This window comes from Mus caroli, chromosome 6 (genome assembly GCF_900094665.2).
Source record: "Mus caroli chromosome 6, CAROLI_EIJ_v1.1, whole genome shotgun sequence".
Taxonomy (NCBI): Eukaryota; Metazoa; Chordata; class Mammalia; order Rodentia; family Muridae; genus Mus; species Mus caroli.
In genome coordinates, this window is record NC_034575.1 from 54,623,419 (window position 1) to 54,643,968 (window position 20,550).

General features: G+C 37.6%; 1 pseudogene; it reads left to right on the plus strand.

Moving 5' to 3' along the window:
• The first annotated feature begins 17,903 nt into the window (after positions 1 to 17,903).
• On the plus strand, positions 17,904 to 20,545 carry LOC110295624 (annotated as a pseudogene).
• The last annotated feature ends 5 nt before the right edge of the window (positions 20,546 to 20,550 follow it).

Below are 20,550 nucleotides of genomic sequence, written 5' to 3' on the forward strand. Positions count from 1 at the left end.
GGGAATAGTGTGTATACTGACATAATACCTCTCTGAGAGGCAGCAGGCAACTGATCTGATCCCTGTCTAATCCCACATACTTTGTTCAAATTTGTGGGTTCTCTTGCAGCTCTCTTGACATCTGCCGATGGAGTTTGTTGGTAGACCTTCATGTCTCCCTTTCAATTTGTCTTATTATAGTTCTAGTCAGGTCTAACCAGCAGAAACCCTCTGTCAAGAACAGCGTGGTTAATCAATGGTACACCCTTGTCTAAGGGGACATTCTTTCTTTCTCTCTGCATTATCCTCTCTAGCTCTTTGTTCATGAAGAGCAGTCTCATGACTCGTTGGATATTCTCCCTTTTGGGGGGCTGATGAGAAATTAAAACAGTTTCTAGAAGATTAATCAGCTACTTGGGATTCCCTAAAAAGGGGGTGGGGGTATTGGACCTTCCATTTGTACAAGTGGGTAAAAGAGAAGGGCCAATATGGTATGGCATGATTTTCTTTATCTAGAGGCCTATATGCCCTCAGTGGGAGAGCTACCTTGATATCAGGGAAAGGGAATCTCAGACAGTGGGTCCCCATGGCAGGACCAGGAAGTTGGGGGTCTCCTCTCACTCCTCTTTTGAGTAAATAGGTGTTCAACAGCCCGGTCCCCTATGTGCAGAGGATCCTGGAAATGGTGCCAATGCTAGAGGGGCCATGGGCTCAAGGGTAGGGGGATATGGAGGAGGAGGTTCTTGGGTCTAGGAAGATTGACTTATTCTCAGGTATGTATCCCTCCTCCTGTGTTTCCTTTTTCCTATCAGCCAGAACCTGTGAAGTGGGTAATGGGGAAAAAGGCCTTTATCCATGAGATGGGGAGGGTCCTCCACTAGATTTTTTTCAGGTAACTATATAGAGCTCTTGGTGGACACTCAGGGGTCTTCTTGCATCCCAGAAGCCACCAAATGTAAGAACCTGACCCTGGGGCAGTCAGACTTACATTGAGATGTCTCCAAGGGAGACAGGGAGATGCAGATAGATGCAAAAGCAAGAGGTTGTTTTCCCAGAAGGTCAGGGTCAACCCTCAACCAGTACCACTAGGAAAAGGAAAAGAGACACCCAATTTAACACATACTTTAAAGAATACTTAGGTACAATACTTTAAAAAGAGTTCAAACTTTTATACATAATTATGTTATAACAAAAAAAATCTTTAAATTTTATCAATATTCAAAGTCTATACTAAATATAATTATTATGCTTATCAATGCTTTAGTGTCTAAAACTAGATTCAATAATCTGAAGATTAAATTATCAGTGTTATATCCTTGCCTTTTTCTTTTATCTCCCACCAACTTTCCCTCAATAGTATAAAAAGAAGGAAAGAGGGAAGAAAAACAGAGAATGAAATCCCTGATTATAATCCCTGTTACCTTGTTTCTACCCTGAGAGTGACCATTAACAATTCACTCATCAAAAGACCAAAACCCCACACTCTTTTTGGAAATGAGGCATGGGTATCTTAAAATTGCTTCCTTCTTTGAGGGGTGGATATTATTATTAATGTGGGGTGTAGCTTTCTTTCAGCTGCCCAAAGAAAATTATAATATTGACTAGTTTTATGACAGTTGTTACCAGTAACATTTGTTGTCCAAGCTTTATGTCATGAAAAGATTCATGGATTTAAACTTGTCTTCAATGAAACAGTCTGAGAAATTGGATCCACAGGGGTCAGGAGCTCTGAAGCTGTACTGGGTGTAAAATTTGATGAAACAGTTAATGCTGGCATTTGAGTTTGGTTGAGTCAGAATAAATAAATCTGAGCATCTTAGCATCCTCTTAGCATCCCGAAGGGTCTTTGAAGGGTCTCTTTCACCAATATGTTCATTGGTGTCTGAAAACATGTAAAATTTCATAGGTAATATACTTTTTTTATTAGCATATGTATGGAATGTGTGCAGTACTAAATCAGCAAATAATTCTCTGCTCTCTCTTTTACAGTACCTAATGACATTATTTCTTTTGAAAGCTAGTTTGGACTATAAAAAAACTCTACTATAAATTAGTATTATGCCATTTGAAAGGATGGCATTATAAGTCTCAAGTCAGGAAGATTTATTGACTATGCTTTGTTGAAGTTCTGGATAGAGATCATGTCTCAGCAAGTCTCATTGCTGTTCCCAAGGAGAATTATCATTAATATATGTTGCCTTTTCTGTAGGTCTTCTGATTTTCTAAAATATAGGCAGTCAGAATCTTCAGTAGCTCTCCCTTTGTTAAATCTGATTTTTGTTAATTTTAAAGGAATCCATATCTTTTCTTCTCCAGGGGAATAAATGAAAAACATCATCTCCAATGTAACATACTTCCTTCTTTAATTCTGAAATTATAACAAATGTACGATGACAACAGCAATGTTATCTGTATCATTGATATTTAAAAATTTTAGTTAATAAAACATTATTTATCTCTTGGGTATTTATAGCCCCCTTTTGTTTTATGAGCATTCTTTTAAAGGTTTCTTAGATCTTTCTACAATTGATTGACCCGAAGAATTGTGAAGTAGGCTAGGAACCTGTTTTATACCAAAATAAAACAAACAAACAAACAAACAAAAAAAAAACCCAAGAAACTGTGTTAAATGTTACAAAAGACCAACTGCATGGTAAAGGGCATCAGGATTATTTACAAGAATAAATTTGATCTAATTAGGGCATAATTGAAAAATGCCCAGTTAGGCTTTAGTGGCCTGGGATATGACAGAGGAGACAGGGTAAAAATCTACTTCGCTTATAAAGGTAATACAGAATTCAACAGAAGCATTCACTGATTGCTTACAGAGATTATGTTAAATTGTAATTACAGTAGTACCTGAAACAAGTCATTGATTGGCCTCTAGAAATACTGAATGTTTCAAATATTATCCCCAAAGCCCCCTATACCCCCATGTCCTGCTCCACAACCCACCCACTCCCAGTCCCTGACAATGGCATTTTAGCATTTGAAAAGTAAATGAAGAAAATATCTAATAAAAAAAGAAAATTAACTTGGAATGAAATTAAGTAGAATTTTTTAAATACTTGAAGTGTTAAAAAGAAATTTGTTTTTATTTAAAAAAAAAAAGAAAAAGAAAAAAAAGTAATGCTGAATGTAAGACTGCAATCAAACTATTGAAAGGATGTGGAATTGAATAGATGAATGTATAAGAAAAATAACTGGTATTGTTTTTAAAGAGCATCATGCTAATATCATAGGGACAGCCTTAGCTGAAAGTCATAGAAATCAAAATGCCCAATCTTTTAATTTTTATGGATTTGGTCTCTTTCAAAGGGATTATGAGACCAGAATGTTCAAACACAAAGATAGCTGGTATACTCGATCTAGAGAATATTTTGTTTATAGAAGAAAACAGGCAGGTTATGGACCACAAACTTTTCCATTGTATTGTATGCACTGTGAAAAGGGCAAGTATTTGTCAAAAGATTGATCGTCCAAGAGAGACATATAAAGTAATCTGTTGTCCTTGGGAAACAACAGTGAGGCCTGTCAGCTCAAGGAACCACATTTAAAAATCAAAACTGCCTTCCTTTGGTCAGCTAGAAAGTTGAAAGCAGGTAAGAAAATCATATGTTAGTATTTCTGTTCCTATTCATTCTACTGAAGAGAGTGCATCTACAGATCTAGCCGTAATATGCCCTTTACACTATCCCAAAAAGTTGAATGTTACAAACTTACCATGGTATGTATTGTTCTTTATATTCAGGAAGAGATAGAATAATCTTGGGAATAAGAAGTTTAACATCTCAATTTATTCTGTATCCCTGTATAATAAATTTGGATAGAAAGCAAAAATTTTGAATCATGGCATATGTACAAAAGTAGATGCAAATTGATGCAGGGGATAGAATTACTCAACTGTTGCTTTTCCTTATGCTAAGGACACAGTTGCTCCAATAGAAAGGACAGGAGCTATTGGGAGTAGTAGATAACGTGTGTTCTGGCAAATAATGGCTCATGATCAGAGACCAAACAGATTGTTGCAAATGAATTGGTGTTGACATTGAATGTTTGGTAGATACAGGAACTGATATTACTTTACTTTGCCAAAAGTCATGAAATCCAGATTGGTCACTTCAGAAGGTTTACACACAGTTTATAGGAATTGGTAAATTACCAGGAACAAGACAAGTGTCCAATAGATTAATTGTGGGGCCAATAGGGAAAGCAGGGAAGTTTAAAGCTTATGTGGCTGACATACCCATAAATATATGGGGAAAGGATCAATTATAACAATCAGGTATGCCTATTAATATTCCTGCAATTCCAAAACAGCGAATGAGGAAAATAAGTGTGACATGAAAGAAGGCTTTGCACAGGATGGTGGTGTTTGAAACAGGAGGTGTGACAATATGAAATCTACTTGAACCTATAAATAACTAAAATTAATTTTCATTTATTATACATAATGTATATTTTCCAGTGTGTTTACTTTTTATTGGTTGATTTTGAACTTTTAATACAATTACTCCATTTTGAAACTTCCCTTTCCTCCTAAAAATTTGAGTATGTGCCAATTCACATTCTCCTTCAAATTCATGATATCTTTTTTCATTGACAATCATCATATGAGTGTATTTACCATACTGTTATTATATGAGTTATAAGTTTCATTTTATATTTTACTAATTTTTATTGTATAGCGATCTAAATTAATATTTTATTCTTAGGCTATATTTATTCACAATTATAACACTTTCATCCATATATTATTCCTTCTTTGTATCTTGTATTTGTTTTTGATTGTATTATTTTTTAAAATAACATCAATATTTCACAATAATCCAATTCATGCTAAGATACTACAAAATATATAATTGTCTCTGCATTGAATTTTAAGCCAAAGGAATATTTTCTTATCTTCTAACATGAAATAGAAAATTCAGGTTGTATGCCTATCTTAGACTGTCTTTCACTAAACTACTTATCTGTTCATTTCCTTGTGTTTGTACCATCTAGAAATATTCATTCACAAGTGCATTTTCCCACATATAGGTAGAGAACCAATATTGAAGATTTTATTTACATATCCATTTGTCCCTCAGGAAAACACATCTTGTTCACAGTGAAACATATTCCTGGCTTTGATTCTGTTTGCTATAATGCTATTTTCTCTGGTTTATAAATACCTTCATTAATCATCCTCTCTGTCTATTATCCTGTCAGGAATGGACCAACTTCCTGTGGGCATCAAGACATGTGGATGGGAATGGAGCACAGATCCTTAATGGACAACAAGAAATTACCTCATTGAAGCAAAGCTAGGTACCTAATTATAATGTTTATTTTCACAAATAGGAGCATTCTTCACAGTGAGGTTATAAACATTGCTTTTGTCATATTTAATATCAGATTTTCCTTTACTCATATTCAAATTTATTAATATTTTACCTTTAGCAAACAGGTTTAATAACATGAAGTAATTTTTACTGTGTTGGTATTTTCATGATTTTAATATAAAGAAAGATTAAAACATCAAGATGTGAACACCCAGGTTTAATATATTTTAGATGCAGTCACTCCCAACTTCAGCTTTCCTCAAATTATTATTAAATCCCAATCATCTTCATTCCCAGAAACATATTGTAATGCCTTGATCCACATTTCAACAACTTTTTAAATAATTTTCTTATCTGACATCGAACATCATGTCCACGTCTCTGTATTGGTTAAAATAATTAAGCTCCCATATCATCACAATTGCTTGATGATTTTCTGCCATTATAATCACATACTGTTAGCAAGTTACAGATTTTCAAGTAAAAAAAGAGAAAATGATTTTATTGTGATATGAAAATTTATCAATTACTGTGTATTTAGCATTACTGTGTATTTCTGTTTCCCTTATAATTGTTAGCAAAAGATAACAAACAATCTTATTTGAAAACACACACACACATATATACATATATACATATATATATGATAATGGTTTATATCATGCAAAATATGATTAAAATGTATTAAATATAGATTATAGATTCATATGAAGCTATAAACAGCATCAACATACAAAATTAATCTTAAAAAATGTAATAAAAATCCAAAAACAAGGTTTGCAACTTTGATTGGGAGAAGACCCTATGATCTGGCTCCCCACTCACTCTTCCGTCACCAAGAGACAGCTTGCTTCCTAAGAGCTCTCTCCACATATTGCAGAGGACCTAATTCTTCATTACACTGTTTGTTTGAGATTCAAGTTGAATCTGATCTTCTTGTATTTTTATTTGCAAATGCTAGCATTTCTGTATAAAAGGTAAGCAGATAGAGAATTTAAATCTAAAGAGTGGCGATACATTGATTCAAATTGCCCAGATTAGAGACTGTCTAGCTCCTTCCTTCTTAAACTTGATCAACTAAGTGTTTCTATTCATCGAATAAAGGTTTGATTATGCTTATTCACACAGTGGTTACAATCTACTAATGTGTAAAAGGAATATTGTTGACTATCACCCTAGTCAGGCTCAACTGATAGCATGTTAAAGATCCAATTCAAGCAGTTCTTTCAAGCCCTGAATCCAAGCACAGCCTTACTCCCACATCTTCAAAACCCTGTCTGTATTCATGTCCTCCATTGATTTCTCAGGCTTCTCTTGCAGTTCTACTTGGAGAGAATGGACAATATCAGATTAACACATCAAACACTGTAATAACTTCACATTTGCACCCCTAGTAAGGGTATGAGATGGTACTTAGCAGGGACTTTTGTTTAAAATGTACTGTGAATTTCATTCCTTAGCACAGATTTAAAAGCATATACCACAAGTCTTAATTTTGGGACATATTAATTTGAGCCAGTGCCTCTTTCTATAAAGAGGAATCACCTCTTGTCCTCTCAACAGGACAAACTTGGGCTTCTGTTTGGTAAATGCTCAGATATCTATGCCCATGGGCACATCCTTACTTGCCTTCTCACCTTAAATAACTGAGGTAGGTAAATGTAAACTGAGGTGGCTCCAGAATGCAAATAGGTCATCATAGACTACTAACAGAACTCTCATGTGAAAAAACACTAGCTCATAAGATAACAGTGGGCAGGGCATGGTCTTCTTCAATTTTTTAACCACATACTATCTTAAAATACTAAATAAATAAATAAAATAATTTAAAATAAAATTTAAAAGGTCTACCTAGAGAAAAGACAACACATTTCCAATTAAGAAAAACCATTTGGAAATATATACAACCTGTGTATCACAGTAAACATGATTCATAATAATAGCCAATAATTAGGTGCATTTCCTCATGTTGAAAGTAGTAAATATCAACAGTTAAATATCTAAAACTGCTTCTACAGAATCACAGAGATTGCTGAGGCCTCAAGTATAATATAGTAGGGGAAAGTGATTTGCTTAAATAAAACAAAGATACGTACAGGCAAAAAGCTTATTATGTTGATAGAGAACGTGCTATTGTAGAAAGTATGGTAAAGTGAATCATTGGTTGATCAGCAATGTAAGATTAAAAGAGAAACTGACATGCATGTGAATGAGGAACAGACTTAGAAAGAGTGAAGGATTGAAATTACTATGTAGTCTGGAATATGTGATATTTGTAAACATTTGCACACAAAGGCATTAATTATGTGAAATAGATACTATAGCACATACAGGCATGAAGAAATTTGCCTAAGTGATGTGTGTAGTCCAATGAGCATTTTGGTAGAATGTGAGTTTGGCATAATTCAGGATGGTGATCTGATTTATACATAAACATTTAATATAAAGTGACTTCTTTATTTTAATATTGTTGATGATTTATTTCTCAAAAAAAAGACTTGCTGGTCACAATGGACACACAAAAACACACTCAGAGCATTTCTGTAGAAATGTAAAATCACACTCAATTATTTACATTGTCATTTATAAAATAACATTTAAAGACATGAATATGATAACATTGTATTTATTATTTTTAAACACAAAGTTTAATTTTATTTTTCATTTTTGGTAGATGAAGGTAAACACATGCCAGCTATTAGGTAGAGGCCATTTGCATTGATAGTCAAGAAACTAAATTTTCTTTTCCTTATGATTTATTGTTGACTTATTTAAACACTTACTTTATTGTTTCTTTTGTCTTCTGTCATGCATTTTTAACATTTATATTTTTCCTGTTTTCCAGATATGTTACTATCATATTTTGCAGAGATTATCCATTCATGTTATTCTATCTGAGGACCACTGAATAATTTTTACTTATCTCTAAAAGAATTACCTCAAAATCCAGCAATTCTACTCCTGGGCATATACCCAAACAATGTTCCAACATATAACATGGACACAGGATCCTCTATGTTCATAGCATATTGGGCTTACTTATGACAGCCAGAAGCTAGAAAGACTGCAGATGTGCTTCAACAAAGGAATTGATACAGAAAATGTGGTACATTTACACAATAGTGTACTACTAAGCTATTAAAAGGCAATGGCATCATGAAATCCAGAGGCAAAAGGATGGAACTAGAAAATATCATCCTGAGTAGGTAACCCAATCACAAAAAGAACACAACTGGTATGCCCTCACTGATAAGTAGATATTAACCCCAAAGCTCGGAATACCCAATATAAAAATTTACAGAACACATAAAGCTCAAGAGAAGAATGACCAAAGTGTGGACACTTCAGTCATTATTAGAAGGGGGAACAAAATAACCAGGGACTTATAGGCAAAGACAATATGTGGAGTAGAGACTAAAGGAAAGGCCAATCAGAGACGGCCCCACCTGGGCATCCATCCCATATACAGTTACCTTGACACTATAGAGGTTGTCAAGAAGTGTCAAGAACTGAATATATATGTAAAGACCAATAACATTAGTTTATAAACTTATAGTTTGGCCCATACAGCTATATTATATTATATATTATATTATACATATATTATTAATCACAAACAGTTAAAGAAATTTCCTAACATCAATTGAGATATATCTGCCAAATGATCCCATCAGATTGTATATAAACATATATAAGAAATACTATTCTCAAAATACCTTATTATATTTGTTATCAAAAATTGAAAAATCATCTTGGAAGATGAAACTACTGTTACTCATTAAAAATCAATGGTTCTTTGACCTATCACAGTGTTCAATCTTGACATAAACAGTTTTCTGTAGGGGCCCTGGAAGGTATCATCGTAAATATATTGCTTCATTCATGGAATGCTGATAAATCTGTTTTCAGTGTACTGCCAGAAATTTCTATAATGGCTGCCAGAAATATACAAAATTCTGCTAGAAATATAGGAAATGGTATGCATGACTACTGCAAAATGATGAAAATAGTGTTCTCCTCTAAGACACCAACATGCATTCTCTGAAGTTCCATATTCCTTATGTGCTTAACTTTCTATATTAAAGTATTGTTGTTGTTGTTTGTTGTTGTTTTGTATTTTTAAAGTAAACTCTATCTCACATCCTGGATCATCATGAAACTCCTGGCAAGATGAATTCAAAGAACTGGGTTTAACAGATTTTGTGTTAAGAAGAGATTAGGGATGCTGGAAGCTTCTGTTCAACCCATTAGCTTTACGGATTAATTGGAATTTATTTGAAGAATTTTAAGTGCGATTTTTCTCTGCCTTCTCATTTGTCTCGACATTGTGTTGCATGATTCCTATTTGCTTTGTGTCTTGATCCTGGAATATTTTTAAATGGATTATTATACTTGAATTAATTAGGTAAGTAATTTAGATTATGTTTATGGATGTATGCTCAGATATATAAACACATTGACAATGTGTATGTCCTTGGGCCCTTACAGGACAGAAGAGCATTTTGAAAATCCTGGAACCAGATTCCTAAATGGTTATTTATTGTCATTTTTGTGCTGTGAATTAAACTCAGATCACAGTGTCATTTTGAATGCTGGCTTTTTGGACTGGTGAGGATCTGATTCCTGTTTTGAAACTGGATAATTAAAGTGGAGTGATGAACTGCAAAAGCTAACAAACAATAAACAACCACAACACCCCCAATCAAACAAAGAAAACATTCCATAACAAATCTATGGTGGTTAAAATGGAAATGGCCTCCATAGGCTTATATATATGATTGCTTAGGTATTAAGGAAAGGCACTACTTGAGAAGAGTTAGTAAGTGTGAACTTATTAAAGGAGGTGTGGCCTTGATTGAGAAAATGTTTCACTGGGGGGTGGATTTTGGTGTTTCAAAAACCCAAATCAGGCCCAGCAGGTATCTCTTCCTGTCATTTTTGGTTGTGAAAGTTAAATATTTATCTACCTATTCAGCACTGTGTCTGACTGTATTTCACCCTGTTTCCTGCCAAGATGATCAGGGATTAAAGATCTAAAGTCATAAACAAGCTCCTGCTTAATTGTTTACTACCATAAGGCTTGCAGTAGTCATGTCTCTTCGTAGTAATAGAACAGTGACTAAGACACATTCTCAGTCTTTGTGAATGAATTTATACTCCTGGTATTTCAGTTTTCTTTTCTTTTTTTGTTTTTTTTGAAACAGGGTTTCTCTGTATAGCCCTGGCTGTCCTGGAACTCACTTTGTAGACCAGGCTGGCCTTGAACTCAGAAATATGCCTGCCTCTGCCTCCCGAGTGCTGGGATTAAAGACTTGCACCTCCAAGCCCGGCAGTATTTCAGTTTCCAGGAGCACTAAATACTAAGTAAATATCTTACATGCACAAGTATGTCTACTTTGGGTATTAACTCTTAGACTCTTAAGAGAAATGGTTCTCAAACATCCTAATATTGTGACCCTTCATGATAGTTCCTCATATTGTGGAAGATTACAATCATAAAATTACTTTAATTGCTACTTCATAACTGTAAATTTGATACTGTTACAAATCATAATATAAACATTTTTTGGAGACAGAAGTTTGCTCAATAGGTCACAACCTATAGGTTTGAATCCATGGTTTAAGAATGACAAGATCACTGTGGATATTCAGGAACTGGTGGCTAATTGCAGACTCTACTGTATTTCTTTTCATGAATCAAGTATAAGCATAATCTGTTCCAATGAAGGATTTAAGAAAGATTTGCTGAGAATATTCTGCTGTTCACTCTCTATTTCACTAATTGGGGTAGAAGATTAAAAAAATATTCTTCAGAAACATCATGGAATTTTGCCACTTACATTGACTGTAATAGGTCAATTTTCAGTTGAGATTGTCTTCAAACTGAGTTCATCTGTTAATATCACATCTCTAACCTCAGCCCTTCATTGCCAACCAGGGTATCCTATAAGAAAGAAAGTGTTACCCATCTGGAATGGTTCCTTGATATGACCTATTTTCACCCTCAAGTATGTAGGAAACACCAGGAAGATGGAAGTACTGTGAGTGGTGTAATGTTTAAGTGAAGTGGAAAGCATGGAGTGTTGTCTCTGTGGGGAAGTTTTCACAGAGTTGAGTGCACTGTGGAATTCAAGGGAAGAACACTAAGGGCCAAAAAAATCTTGAAAATCCCACAATCACTACTTTAGGTCCATTAAAATTTACACATTGTTACAAAAGGGGAATGAGGTTATGGGGTTACTGAAACGCTCTCTGGTTGTTGGGGATGTATGTTCCAAAATAATAATTTAAACCTGGTTCTCTAAACATACTAAAATTCCATGCTCAAGAAAATCTTAGATCTCAATGAGAAATGTGTTTAAGGAAACTGATATAGCACCAACCTGTGTTTTAAATAGTTATGTTGAAAGCAGTTCACAAATTATGCTGTCAGTCTCATGCATAGCTGTCCACCATAATGAGAATAAGTGACAGAAATTCTGGATCAGAACAGAGCATGAGAAGTTCTACTTCAGTTTGCAAAGTGTATGATGATGGGAATGTGAGTGTTCGTACAGAATCTGATAGTCACATGATCCAAAGTATCTGGCCCTTTTGGGAATAGGTAAAGCTCAATTCCAGGAACTCCTGGAAATGCGAATAAATGCCACATAAATTGTTTTAGGGTTATAACTTGTCTTATTCTTGAGGGAGTAAAGCAATGAATGTGAGTTTTGGGGCTCACACTTTGCCCATCACCAAAGATATTTCAGCTGGGTTCCAAGCTATCCAGTAATATGGTCATCAGAACATGTGGTCAGGATGATTTTTGAACATATGTTCAGACATTTTTTGTTTGGTTGGTTTTCTTTTTTGTTTTTGTCTTTCTCTGCTATCTCAGTGACACTTAAGTTCACCAAAAGGGTGAATGATAGTGATGCTGACAGAGATCTCATGCTTAACCTGCCCCACAGAAAATTTTATAACACAAAACATAGCTATTGAGCAGAGATCTTTAAACCAGTGTTCACAGGAAAACACAGCTCCTACACTAAATATTATACAAAAGATCCCTGAATGTTTGTTGCAGGTTTAAAATTGCCCAATTATCTTGGGCTACATTTGGCCCACATTGTAGCCATTATTTTTCAGTGGATTTCTTTGGAATTTATGAAGAGAACTTCACCTTGATCTTCCAAAGGATAACTAAAATATATGCATGTCTCACATAGAAAAATAACAACTAAACATACATTAAATTTCACTTAGAGAGAATTTAAAACTTTACCTAAATTATATATATATATATTTTTCTTTCAACGAAACTTTATAGATTTGTTAGTGAAAGAACTGATAGAATAAATAAAGGTTAAGGGAAAACAATAAAGAGAAAGTGGAAACAATTAAACAAACACCAAAACAAACAAACAAACAAACAAACCTAATGGACTCATGTGCTTGCCTGAATGGGTTTGGCTCCCTAGATTCCTGTTTCAATACTTGACTCAGAGAGAGAGTGGCGCTATGTGTAGATGTGGCCCTGTTAAATCATATGAATCCTTATTAAAACTTGTATGTCCTTGTTGAGGTAGGCTTTGAGGTCTCCTTTATGAGCTCAAGCTTCTTACAGTACCAAAGATAGTGTTCACTGGCTGCCTTCAAATCAAGATGTGCTAATCTCATCTCCTTTGCAAACACAATGTCTGACTGCATGCTGCCATGCTTTCTGACATGACAATAATGGAGTTAATCTCTAAAACTGTAAGATAGTTCAAATTAAATGTTAGCATTTAAACATTTTTATCAATGGAAACCCTAACTAAGATAGAAGTTGGTAGCAGTGACTGGGGTGTTGCTTTGGTAAGCTTCAAAGTTTTATTTGCAGGAATGTGAGATTGAAGATTTTTGAATGATGAAGGCATTAGAATGCTTTAATTGTGGATTAATGGGCCATAGGAATAGAAGCATGGAGGACAGCATTCCTGAGGGTGATTTGAATGGGGGGGGGGAACACTGGTTAAAGAGTTCTTAGAGGGAAAACATTTTAATCTATTTCCTAGTGATCAGTCTTGTAATATTTTGGTGAAGAATATGACTGCTTTTTGCCATTATTTGAGGAGACTCCCAGATGCTAAGGTGAAGAAATTTAGACTAACTGCATTGTCAAAGGAAGTCTAAAAACAACATATTTTAGATTCTGTCCTGCAGTTCATATTTATGAAGAACATTTTGAACCAGAGTAGCAAATTTTTGGAGGAAAAATGTAAATTTTGTGGTTCACATATGAAAGGGGCATCAGAAAGCAGAATGGAGTAACATCTGTGTTTAAGGATACTAAATAGAGTTATCAGAGTGGGGATATCAAGACAAGATCCCACCCAGGTATCATCACTGTTTTTGCATAGGCAGTTTTACAAGGTAAGGCTATATCATGTTGTCATCATCATGACCTGGTTATTGTTTTCATTTGGACATAAAGTGATATTAGTTTGTGTCAAATTGATAAAGGATGGATTGTTTACCAAGTCTTGGTTGTCAGATTGACTCTTATCCAGGATGAACTACATTAGCAAACATAAGATCCAGGTGAGGTGGAACATTCCTTTAATCCTAGAAGACAGAGGCCTGCAGATATGTGAGTTAAAGGCCAGCTGAATCCTCATCAAGTTACCAGAAAGCTAGACTTAAAGAGTTAAAAAAGCATTGAAAACCAAATGCTGATGACTATGTAATAGAACAAGTGGGCCATGTTCTAGGCATAGCAAGCAATGCAACTTGATAGCCTCTGGCATATAGCTCTGGATTTTGAGGCAAGAATAAAAGGGTACAATCATGTTTGTTAGCTGAAACTAAGAAATCAGCCATGATTAAGAAGATTCCATCATAACTGAAGTGAAAACTTGGAAATGGTTTCTGAGAGCACAAGACTGTGTTCTAGAGATAGACCTATGTTGTAAGGTAGAGTTTATAGTGTGTATGTATCAACCATAGGACTCAGCAAGGGTCCCCAAAGGAGGAACTAGAGAAAGGACTAATTGGAGCTGAAGGGTTTTGCAGCCACATAAGAGGAACAATATAGACCAACCAGTACCCCAAAAGCCCCAAGGCTAAACCACCAACCAAAGATTACACATGGAAGGACCCATCGAAACAGCCACATATGTAGCAGAGGATGGCCTTGTTGGTCATCAATAGAAAGAGAGGCCCTGGGTCCTGTGAATGCTCGATGCCCCAGTGTAGTGGAATGCCAAGGACAAGAAGCAGGAGTGGGTGGCTTGGTGAGCAGGGTGAGGGAGGAGGGGATACGGAGTTTTCAGAGGGGAAACAAGGAAAGAGGATAACATATGAAATGAAAATAAAGAAAATATCCTATTAAAAATAAGTAAAAAAAAAAAAAAAGAAAGAAAACAAAAAGAAAAAAAAAGTCATTCCATGCCTCTCTCAATAAAGAGAAGATCAGTGAAGATTGAAGTCCAAGAATAATGAATCATTGCAAAGCTTGCTATGCAAGCTCACAATCATTGTATATTGAGTTCTATTTATACTGTTTTTAAACACTATATGTCTTATCTTAGGAAAACCCACTTGAGTCTGTTAGCAAAACAAACCTGAGTGGGCATCACCTGACATATCCAGAAATTGCCCTTTCATACTCCCTGTTTTGTTTAAAAATTCCCATTTCCCTAACATTAACAATTAACATACAATAAAAATAATTATAAGAACCTAAAATTAGAACTTTACATCATATGTTAAATGTACAGCCTAGGAACAATATGATAAAACAAAACAACCTTAAAATTCTGTTAGTATATAATAAGTTTGATAAAACAATCTTCAGTTTTTGTAAGTATACTACAATTCAGATACAACTTTAAATTTCTTTTTTCTTTTATTAATATTAATCATTCCATTCTTTTACATCTCAAATGATTTCCCTCTTACTCCTGGTTACCCCCTCCTCAGACCCTCCATCCATTTTTCTACTGTTGTGCATATCTGATAGGTTCATCCTCATTGAATCCTGGGAACTTCTTATATCCCAGGTGTCTGGTACTATCTAGAGGTTCCTATTATCACCATTCCCAAGTACCTGCACATTTTTATTCAACCTCCTGGCCAGCTGGGGTTCTCTCCTGACCTCCATAAGTGATTCTGTCCCCATATTCTCCTCCCCATATTCTTCCCAACACAAGTCCCTCCATTCCTCTGCCTGCCATGATTATTTTCTTCCCCTTCTAAGTGGCACTGAAGTCTCCACACTTGGTGCGGTGCTGTGGGTGTGTGGAAAGAGGGGGGAGGGAGAGAACACATCAGAGTTCCTATGCTCTGGGGAGGTAGACTTGGGAAGACTGCTGGACACTTTGCACACAGCCCCGGGTGGGCATCTGGCTGTGTTCTGAAGCCACTGACCTCACATGGCAGGGGTTGGACAAGGGGTAACCCCAGGTACGAGGTTCTCAGTCTCTGGCATCCCATGCTGGATATGGCAGAGGAACTGATAGCAGAATAGTGTCCCGCGGTGACACTCTGTCCCAGAGATAGGAGAAGAGGGCAGAGGGAGAGAGATTCCCATGCAGGCAAGTGTGGCCTTCCATTGCGAGGTTAGAAGTGGCTCATTACAAGAAAGCCTACCCCATCTTCCAAGCACAGCAGGCCTTGATGAACAGAGACAGTCTATTATTTTAGAGCTTTATTGTAGAAAGGCAGGGGGAAATAGAGAAGACAAAATGAGAGAGAGAGAGAGAGAGAGAGAGGGCACCCATGGCCAAAAGGAGAGAAGGGGGAAGGAAAAGAGAGAAAGAGTTGGAGAGTAAGAAAGGCAAAGGCTTAGAGAGAGAGAGGTAAAAGCTTAGAGAGAGAGTAAGGAAAGTAAAAGCTTAAGAGAGTGAGGGCTTAGAGAGTGATGAAGGGCCAAACAGCCCCTCTTATATTGTGGTTGTTATCTTACTGTTGCTAGGTAACTGTGGAGGATTCTAGCCTGAAAGCCAGAAGGTCTGGACATTTTCTACATGACTGAAATACATGTGCCTCTCTTGTGAGGGATGTGGGGGCAGTAATTTCTACAGGAGTCAGGGGTCCAGGAGACATGAGGGAACACCTTCCATCCCATTTAGGTAGGAATTACCATCACTGGGTTTCACCAGGGTTCAAGACCCCAACTCCACTGGAGACTAGGCTGTCTGTGCATAGCCCATTGCTCCACAACTTGGGCCTTCCTTCCTGTTAGGTTTCATATAGTCTGTGAATTGTATCATGGATATTTTGCAAGTTTTTGGCTAATATACACTAATCAGTGAATATAAACCATGCATATAATTTTGTGTCTGGATTACTTTGCTCATAATGATATTGTGTAGTTCCATTCCATTTATTTGGTTTCAGAACTCATGATGGTCTTGTGTATAATATCTGAATACTATTTCATTGTGTAAATGAGATATATTTTCTGTATCCATTTTTGGTTGAGGAACATATGGATTGCTTCCAGCTACTGGCTGTCAAAAATAAGGCTACTATGAACATAGAGGAGAATATATTGTGGTATGGTTGAACATATTTTGGTTATATGTCCAGAAGGCACATAGTTGTGTTTTCATATAGGACTTTTTCAAATTTCTGAGGATTTTCCTGATGACTAAGAATTTGAACATTTTGGTAAGTTCTTCTGGGCCATTTGAGATTCCTCTGTTGAGAATTATCCACTAAATCCAAGGCAATTATTATAAGAGAAAGTGTATAATTGTGTTTTGCTTACAGTTTCTGAGATTTAGTCCATTATAATCATGGCAACAAGCATGACAACAAGGACATGGATCTTGGACAGTAGGTGAGTGCTATATTTTGTTTTAGAGAGAGGAAGAGAGAGAGGAAGAGTGTGAGAGACAGACAGACATACAGACGCACAGAAAGAGAGAGAGAGAGAGAGAGAGAGAGAGAGAGAGAGAGAGAGAGAGAGAGAGAGAGAGAGAGAGAATGCAGACTGGTATGGCTCTCAAAGGTGGTGATTGTAAGTTTATTGGAAGAAAATGAGATTGTACACATGGAAGTTTAGAAAGTAAAAATCATGGATCTGAGGACCACTTATATTCCAAATAAGAGTATTTATGCTTTCTCAAGAATGAAATAANTTATCTCCATATCTGAGTGTTTTAGTGCTCAGAGTTAAGTAAATATAACCTTGTCTGTGGGACTTATTTTAACTTGAAGCTGTGCTATAGATATGCAGTTTATACATTGGAGAACTAAGAAATTACGTTGCCTGATTTGGAAAATAATCTTAATGTGATCTATGTATAAACTTATACATAGAAAGCTGAGAATGATCATTAGCACTTACATCTTGGTCATATGTGAACCTGAAAAATAATACCAGAGCGGAGCAGGCGCGCCAGGGCCGCGCGAGGCGAGCCCCTCCTGCTCCCTGTTGGAGTCAAAATGGCGCCGGGGGGGGGGGACCTGGAGTGGTCCCAGAGCCTAAGCCACTGACAGGAGAGGGGAGGGCGGCGGCGGCTGGAGGAGAATGGCCGCGGGGGCTGGCGCCAGCGCGGATGGCGGCGCTGGGGGCAGCGGCGGGGCAGAGGCAATGGCAGCCGTCCCAGCAGCAGTCGCAGCGGGAGGAGCTTCCGAGAAATGGATGAAAAGAGGCTACTGGATCCAGGGTTGAAGGTTCCTAAAGGCCTCTGGGCTTACCCTCTGAAGAACCAGCAGATGGAATGCTGGAGTGACTGAAGAAAATGGGTGCTAATGCATCTAACTATCCTCATTCATGTTCCCCAAGGGTAGGGGGAAACTCACAGGCCCAGCATACTTTCATAGGAACATCTTCCTATTCTCAACAAGGCTATGGTTGTGAGTCAAAGTTGTATAGCCTTGACCATGGCCATGAGAAACCACAAGACAAAAAAAAGAGAACCTCTGGCCTTGCCACTCTCAAAAAGAAGTTTATTAAACGCCGAAAATCTAATAGATCGGCTGATCACGCCAAGCAGATGCGAGAACTCCTCTCTGGGTGGACTGTTAGAGATGTCAATGCACTAGTGGAAGAATATGAGGGAACTTCAGCCTTAAAGGAGCTTTCTCTGCAAGCCAGTTTGGCTAGACCAGAAGCTCAGACACTGCAGAAGGACATGGCTGACCTTTATGAGTATAAGTACTGTACTGACGTGGACTTAATATTTCAAGAGACTTGTTTTCCCGTTCATCGTGCCATTTTGGCAGCAAGGTGTCCATTTTTTAAAAACCCTGCTTTCTTCTTCACCTCAGTATGGGGCAGAGATAATAATGGACATCAGTACGGCTGGTATTGATATGCCCATGTTTTCTGCCTTGTTACACTACCTTTATACAGGAGAGTTTGGAATGGAGGACTCAAGATTTCAGAATGTCGATATCCTTGTTCAGCATAGTGAAGAATTTGGAACACCAAATTCCCTTGATGTAGATATGCGTGGACTCTTTGATTACATGTGTTATTATGATGTTGTCCTTAGTTTTTCTTCAGATTCTGAACTAGTTGAAGCTTTTGGTGAAAATCAGAACTGTTTAGATGAAGAGCTCAAAGCCCACAAGGCTATTATTTCTGCACGGTCCCCATTTTTCCGAAATTTATTACAAAGGAGAATACGGACTGATGAAGAAATCACAGACCGAACTGTGAGAACTCCCACAAGAATTATATTAGATGAGTCCATTATACCAAAAAAAATATGCAAAAGTGATATTACACTGTATGTATACCGACGTGGTGGACCTCTCTGTTTTGCACTGTAGCCCCTCTGTGGGGAGTCTCAGTGAAGTTCAGGCTCTTGTCGCAGGGAAGCCAAACATGACCAGGGCAGAAGAAGCCATGGAACTTTACCACATAGCACTATTCTTGGAATTTAACATGTTGCACAGGCCAAATTTGTGAGAAAACGCTTCTACAGAAAAAAAAAAATTGAAGTTTGCCACAGCCTCAAAAAGGCTATGAGGATATCATTGCTGAGAGCATCTCATTAGATACCTTAATTGCCATCCTCAAGTGGAGCTCGCATCCATACGGCTCTAAGTGGGTGCACCGTCAAGCTTTGCATTTCCTTTGTGAGGAGTTATCCCAGGTCATGACTTCGGATGTTTTTTATGAACTGAGCAAAGACCATCTGCTTACTGCTATCCAGTCTGACTACCTACAGGCAAGCGAACAAGATATCCTTAAATATCTGATTAAATGGGGTGAACATCAGTTGATGAAGAGAATAGCAGACAGAGAGCCAAACTTACTGAGTGGCACTGCACATAGTGTGAACAAAAGAGGTGTGAAGAGGAGACCTGGACATAGAAGAACTTAGAGAGATCCTTTCTCCTCTCTTGCCTTTTGTGCGGATTGAACACATCCTACCTCTGAACAGTGAGGTCTTGAGTGATGCAATGAAAAGAGGCTTGATCAGCACGCTGCCATCAGACATGCTTCCTACAGCAGAGGGCGGGAAATCAAATGCCTGGCTTCGGCAGAAGAACGCTGGCATATATGTTCGTCCTCGGCTGTTTTCTCCCTATGTGGAAGAAGCGAAGTCGGTGCTGGATGAGATGATGGTGGAGCAGACAGACCTGGTGCGACTGCGAATGGTGCGCATGTCCAACGTCCCAGACACACACTACATGGTCAGCAATGCCATGCCCCAGTGCTGCCACATGATTAGCCACCAGCAGATCAGCAGTAACCAGTCGAGCCCTCCATCAGTTGTAGCCAATGAGATCCCAGTTCCTCGTCTCCTCATTATGAAGGATATGGTGAGGCGCCTGCAGGAACTGCGGCACACAGAGCAGGTGCAGAGAGCCTATGCCCTGAACTGTGGGGAAGGTGCCAACGTCAGCTATGAAATCCAGATCCGAGTGCTCAGAGAGTTTGGTCTTGCAGATGCCGCTGCAGAGCTCCTACAGAATCCTCACAAGTTCTTTCCTGATGAACGGTTTGGGGATGAAAGTCCGCTCTTGACAATGAGGCAGCCTGGGAGATGTCGTGTGAACAGTACCCTACTGCAGAAACCATGTTTACAGACCTGGACTCTTTTGTGGCCTTCCATCCACCTTTACCCCCTCCGCCCCCTCCATACCACCCTCCAGCTACGCCAATCCATAACCAGCTCAAGGCAGGCTGGAAACAAAGGCCTCCCAGTCACCACCCTTCCCGTTCATTTTCTTACCCCTGTAATCATTCACTGTTTCACTCCAGAACAGCTCCTAAACCTGGCCCTCCCCCAGTCTATTTGCCAGGTGTTAAAGTAGC